We start from the raw sequence: 6,887 nt of genomic DNA, 5'->3' as shown, positions 1-6,887 counted from the left end.
CACCCAAAGAACAAATAATCTAATCAAGAAATGGGCAGAAGACATGAACAGACATTTCTGCAAAGAAGACATCCAAATGGCCAACAGACACATGAAAAAGTGCTCAACATCACTTGGCATCAGGGAAATACAAATCAAGACTGCAATGAGATACCACCTCACGCCAGTCAGAATGGCTAAAATTAACCAGTCAGGAGATGACAGATGCTGGTGAAGATGTGGAAAAAGGGGAACCCTCCTACACTGTTGGTGGGAATGCAAGCTGGTGCAGCCACTCTGAAAAACAGCATGGCAGTTCCTCAAAAAGTTGAAAATAGCCCTTTTACGAAGATGGCGCCAAAAGCTAAGAAGGAAGCCCCTGCCCCTCCCAAAGCCGAAGCCAAAGCAAAGGCTTTGAAGGCCAAGAAAGCGGTGCTGAATGGCGTCCACAGTGACAAAAAAAGAGAAGATTCGCACATCACCTACGTTCCAACAACCCAAGACTCTGCGTCTCCAAAGGCAGCCCAGATACCCTCGAAAGAGTGCCCCCAGGAGAAACAAGCTTGATCACTATGCCATAATCAAGTTCCCCCTGACTACTGAGTCAGCCATGAAGAAAATAGAAGACAACAACACACTTGTGTTCATTGTGGATGTCAAGGCCAACAAACACCAGATCAAATAGGCTGTGAAGAAACGCTATGACATTGATGTAGCCAAAGTCAACACCTTAATCAGGCCTGATGGAGAGAAGAAGGCATACATTCGACTGGCCCCTGACTATGATGCTTTGGATGTTGCCAACAAAATTGGGATCTTCTAAACTGAGTCCAGTTGGCTAAATCTAAATACAATTTTTTCATGATTAAAAAAAAAAAAAAGTTGAAAATAGAGCTACCCAGTATGACCCAGCAATCACACTACTGGTTATTTTCCCCAAAGATACAAATGTAATGATCTAAAGGGGCACAGGCACCCAAATGTTTATAGCAGCAATGTCCACAATAGCTAAACTATGGAAAGAACCCTGATGTCGTCCATCAACAGATGAATGGATAAAGAAGATGAGGTACACACACACACACACACACACACACACACACACACACACACACACAAATAGAATACTATGCAGCCATAAAAAACCAAAATCTTGCCATTTGCAATGACATGGATGAACTTGCCATTTGCAATGTCATGGGTGAGGGAGAAAGGGAGGCTGGGTGATGGACATTGGGGAGGGTATGTGCTATGGTGAGTGCTGTGCAATGTGTAAAGCTGATGATTCACAGACCTGTACCCTTGGGGCAAATAATTCATTATATGTTAATTAAAAAACAGACTTGACAGAAGAAATTACTAGCAACCTGAAAAATAGGACATTCAAAATTATCTATTCAGAGAAGAGAATTATCTATTCAGAGAAGCAAAAAGAAAAAAAAAGAATGAGAAAGGAAAGTCTACAGTCTATAGTCTACAGTCTTAGAACAGAATGCAAAGAAACAGTACTCCCATTGTGGGAGTTCCAGAAGATGAGATAGAGAAAGTCTTAGAGAGTATTTTTAAATCAACAATGGCTGAAATTTTACAAACTTGAGAAGAGAAAGAGACATCCAGACCCAAGAGGCTCAAAGTACCCCAAGTAGTTTGAACCCAGAACAGGGCTACATAGAGATACAGCATAATTAAACTCAAAAATCAATGATAAAGAATTTTGAAAGCACCATAAAAGAAGAGAAAAGTGACATACAAACTTCCATAAAACTATCATCCAATCTGAAAATGGAAACTTTCCAGGCCAGAAGAGGTTGGGGTGACATATTCAAAATATTTAAAGGAAAAAGTTGTTAACCAAGAATATGATGCCTAAAAAAGGTGTCCTTCAGAAAGAAAGAAATCAAGACTTTCCCAAATAAACAAAAGCTAAGGAAATTCATCACCAGGAGTCTTGCTTTACAACAAATTCTAAAGGAAGTTTTTTGCTTGTAAATGAAAATATAAGTAACATCATAAAGAAATAAGATGGTAGTGTAAAATTCCCTGTTAATGGTAAATTCATAATCCAGGTTAAATTCTGTAATTGGTAATGGGGTGCATAATTCACTTATAACTCTAGTTTAAAAGTTAAAAACAAAAGTAGAAAAAAATCATACCACAATAACCTGTATTAGTTATACAAAACAAAAAAAAATGTAAATTGTAACATTAATCTCAAATGTGAGGGGGACGAAAAGTAAATTGCAAAGTGTAGGAATTCTACTGAAGTTAATTTGCTATTAGTATAATATGTTTATAATTTTGTATAGTTGTAATTTTAAGATATTTCATAGAAGTTTCATAGTAATTATAAGGGTATAACATAATAAAGAAGTCAAGGTATACTGATACCACAAGACATCAAAAACAAGAAAAAGACAGCAGGACATGAAATAAGGAATAATGGATTTATAAAACACAGAAAACAGTAAGATGTCAATAATGGTCCTTACATATCAATAACAACTTTAAATGTAAATGGATTGATTTCTCCAATCAGAAGACACAGAATAGCTGAATATATGAGAAGACAAAATCCAATGATTTGCTACCTATAAGAAATTCACTTTACCCTTAAACTCAGACTAAGAGTGAAAGGATGAAAAAAGTATTTTTCAAGCAAATTATAACCAAAAAATACCCCCCCCCAACAAGGCGTGGGTATACTTAGACAAAGTAGACTTTAAACTAAAAATTATAAAAAGAGACAAAGATATTCTTTGTCTGGTAGACAAAGTAGGTCTTTATATAAAGAGATCAATGCATCAAAAAGTTATAAAAACTCAGGGTGCCTGGGTGGCTCAGTTGGTAAAGCATCTGTCTGACTCTCAGTTTCAGCTCAGGTTGTGATCTCAGGATTGTGAGACCAAGCCCCATGTTGGGCTCTACACTCAGCATGGCAGCTGCTTGAAATTCTCTCTCTCCCTCTCCCCTTTCTCCCACTTGTGCACTCTCTCTAAAGAAGGAAAATCTTTTTCAAAAAAATATTTTATTTATTTATTTGACAGAGAGAGAGAACACAAGTAGGAGGAATGGGAGAGGCAGAAGCTGACTCCCCACTGAGCAGGAAGCCCAATGCAGGTCTCGATCCCAGGACCCTAGAATCACGACTCAAGCCAAACGCAGTTGCTTAACCAACTGAGACACATCAACCACCCTTAAATAAGTAAAATCTTAAAAAAAAAATTGTAACAACTGTACATATCCATGCAACTTTTCTGTAAGTTTATTTCAAAATTAAAATAAAAAAACGATTGCTTGGGCTATATAAAGAGAATTCATGAGAGAGCAGATGAAGGATAATATGTGAAGTCCACTTTGCAGACAGTATTGTCATCCAAGAGAGTGCTTCTTGTAACTTGCTAGTGGTGGCAGTGATGGAAAAAAGATGATGGAATCAAGAGGTATATAGGACATGTGACAGATAGGAATTAATGTGGATGCAGGGCTGACAGGTGGTAGTGATGCCATTCACTGAATTAAGAAACAGTAGAGAATACCCAGGCTTAGAGAGAATGATGAGTTACCTTCTATACAACATGTATGAGATGCTTTTGAAGGGTCCAGAACCAGAGTAGTTTAGGCAGTGAAGATGAACAGTTCTAGAGCTCAGGGAGGATTTCAGGCCTGAAGATAAAGTCTGGAACTCTTTAGAACATGGTTGATAACTGAAACCGTAACTACAGGTGAGGTTTTCTAAGAAAGCAAGTGGCACAGAGAAGAGGGCTAACAAAGCCCAACATATGGAGGTTGGGTGGAAGGGCAAGCAAACATATACAGCATTACAAGTGGAAATGGAGATACAATCCGAGGTGTGGTGAAAGTAATGATAAAGGAGTATCTACAATTCCATAAGCGATTTGAAAATGTGGAGGAAATGGATAATTTTCTAGAAAAATACAAGTCAGCAACAGCAACTATAAAACATGAATAGGCCGTAACAACAGAACAAATTGTTAAGGTGACTAAACATCTACTTACCATTGAAAAAAGGAGCCATGCTCAGATATTTTTTTTTTTTTTTAATTTATTTGACAGAGAGAGAGATCACAAGTAGGCAGAGAGGCAGGCAGAGAGAGAGGAGGAAGCAGGCTCCCTGCGGAGCAGAGAGCCCGACGCGGGGCTCGATCTCAGGACCCTGAGATCATGACCTGAGCCGAAGGCAGCGGCTTAATCCACTGAGCCACCCAGGCGCCCCTGCTCAGATATTTTTTATAGTTGAGTTCTTTCTAACCTTCCGAGAACAGAAAACTTCCAGATCTAAGGTCTTACCTTAGAAACACACCTATATTGGGGGCAAATAAAAAACTAGGAAGAAGTGATCAGAAAATTAAGAGGACAACATAAAGGGGAAATGGTATGATAACCAAGAGACAGGGGAAGACTGACTCATGGCCTAGTTCCTTTACTAGCGTTCATGGTAAACATTCCCTGCTTGATACCCAATGGTAGTATTTCCAGTATTTTTAACTCTGGATCGAGTCAGAACATGAGGACTGGGGCCTTCATAGTTGTGGCTAATTACATAATGTGGAACATCTGCAAGGCATTAAAAAGAGATGTAGTACATAAACATAGGACCAGTTATAGTCTTATTTTCTAGGAATCTGCCACAGAAGTTTGGGTCCAAGTATCTTCAGAAAGTTGAGCTTGTCTTTAGAGTTGGGTTGATTCCTCTCTCATTTGCAATATCTTAAAAAGTTAAAATGGTATTATTGTATAAGGTGACACAGTTTGAACTATCATTGGATGGAGAACTAGAAACCATTTTGGAAGATTTGGAAAGAGACCACAGTAACAACTAACCAGGGTGCTAGCCAACAAAGTTGGTTGAGGAAAGATGGCCATGAGATTTACAGAGCAGCTGAGATCAGTGTGGCTAAGCAGAGACACTGGGTGACTGTGTGGGACATTTGACCTGATCTGCAGAACCGTGAGAGTCTCTCCTGCTGATCTTTGGTCTTGAGCACTCTGCTTTCAGAGTGCAAGATCTGAGTGCTAGATCTTGCTCAAGATGCTAGATCTTGGGATGGGGGTTGGACACATACACATGGGTCCTGGAGCTCCTCTTACTTAGTACATGCTTTCCTCACTGTATAATTCGGGACCAGGACATAAGGAAACTTAAGTTCATGTTATTAAGTTCTCAAAGGCAGTTGAGTGACATCAGATTTAGGGTGTTATAAGATATTCCTTCTTTTTGTCCACCATTTTAAACAATGACTAAGACATCTATCCATGAACAAAAGTGCCTTGTGGGTGTTGTAGTCTCTAGGATCATATGTCAAGGGAGTCTCATTAACCTACACATCTGGTCATAGGCAGATAAGCCTTGGTGCTTGCTCTGGAATAAGCATAGCTGGCAACATACTCTAACCTCCTTTGCCATGGTTAGTAAAAAACCTGAAGAATGCTGACCTAGGCAGATACCACAGACAAGAAAGAATTTGCAGAAGTCCATCCTTTCCTATTGGAGATCCAGAATGTCATTGGAGCAAAAAAAAAAGTATATATATAATATAAAATATATTTATATAATATTTATATTTATAATTTATATAAAATATATTTATATAAATATATATCTTTATAATCTATACATATATACTTACATTCATAATCTACACAAATACATATTTATAATCTAGATGTACATATATATACACATACACACACACACGTTTGTGTGTATTTTTAGTTTGGTCATTGTGGAGATTGCCAATTCTCCCAAGGCAACACTGCATGGAGCTGGACTACCCAAATAGTGCAGACCTCTCCACAGTGGAAAAGGAGAGCAGTGAGTGAGTTGTGTGGGCCATGGTTGAACAAACTTATTTTTCTCCAGCAGCCCCCAGAGTACTGATATTCCCCTGATGGGAATATCAAAGGGCATTAAATGGGTGCATTTTTTTCTGACTATAGCCATGGCATCAGGAGGGAGTGCAGTCATGAGCCTCTGGGAGTACCTCAACAAGAGACTTCCCCATAAGGTCCACAGACACCCCAAATTCTCTGAGTTCTAAACCTATACTTCTCCTCACTATGTAGCCAGCTCCTGTGTGCACTTCCTAGTAATGTGATGGGAGCAAACCTAGTAAGTGGAGATGGTAAGAGGAATTTTTCCAAGAAGTGGAAGATAAAATAAGTAAACTAGAATACAGGAATTTTGAAACAACCACATCAAAGTGGAACAAAGGAAAAAGAATGAGAAAGAGCAGAAAAAGCCTATGTGATCTATGGGTTCCATCAAATGAACAAATTTTAGGATAATTGGGATTCCAGAAATAGAAGGACAAGTGGGGAAGAAATTTGTTAAAAAGAAATAATAGCTGAGAACTTCCCAAACCTGGAGAAGGACTTGAACATCCTAGTTCAGGAAGCTAACAAATCACTCTTATCTAAATGTAAAAAGATTTTTTCCAAGACACATTATCATGACACTGTGAAAAATTAAGATAAAGAGAGGATCTTAAAAGCAACCAAGGGAAAGACTAACCTATAAAGAAAAAAGACTAACCTTTAAAGAAGCCCCATTAGGCTGTCACCGTATTTCTCAGCAGAAGCCCTACAGATCAGGCGAGAGTAGACTGGCATAAACAGTAAGTTGGAGAAAAATTGCCGATCAAGAATACTTTTTTGGCACAGTTATCCTTCAGGTATGAAAGAGAAATAAAGACTTCCCAGACAAGCAAAAGACCAGGGAATTCATCACCACTAGATCTTCCTTGCAAGAAATGTTGAAAGGAATTCTTTAACCTGAAATTAAAAGATCTTAACCAGCTGCATGAAGACATAAGCAAGCACAGAACATATTGATAAAGGCAAATATACAGCCAGACTCAGAAAACCAATTTTGTAATAAGATGGTGTGT

At 38.5% G+C, this 6,887-nt stretch overlaps 1 pseudogene; it reads left to right on the top strand.

Moving 5' to 3' along the window:
- The first annotated feature begins 330 nt into the window (after positions 1–330).
- On the top strand, positions 331–845 carry LOC123942569 (annotated as a pseudogene).
- The last annotated feature ends 6,042 nt before the right edge of the window (positions 846–6,887 follow it).

The sequence above is a fragment of the Meles meles genome, chromosome 5 (assembly GCF_922984935.1).
Source record: "Meles meles chromosome 5, mMelMel3.1 paternal haplotype, whole genome shotgun sequence".
In the NCBI taxonomy this organism is placed as follows: domain Eukaryota; kingdom Metazoa; phylum Chordata; class Mammalia; order Carnivora; family Mustelidae; genus Meles; species Meles meles.
The sequence above is the reverse complement of the archived record's forward strand: the minus strand, read 5'-3'. Positions and strand labels throughout refer to the sequence as shown.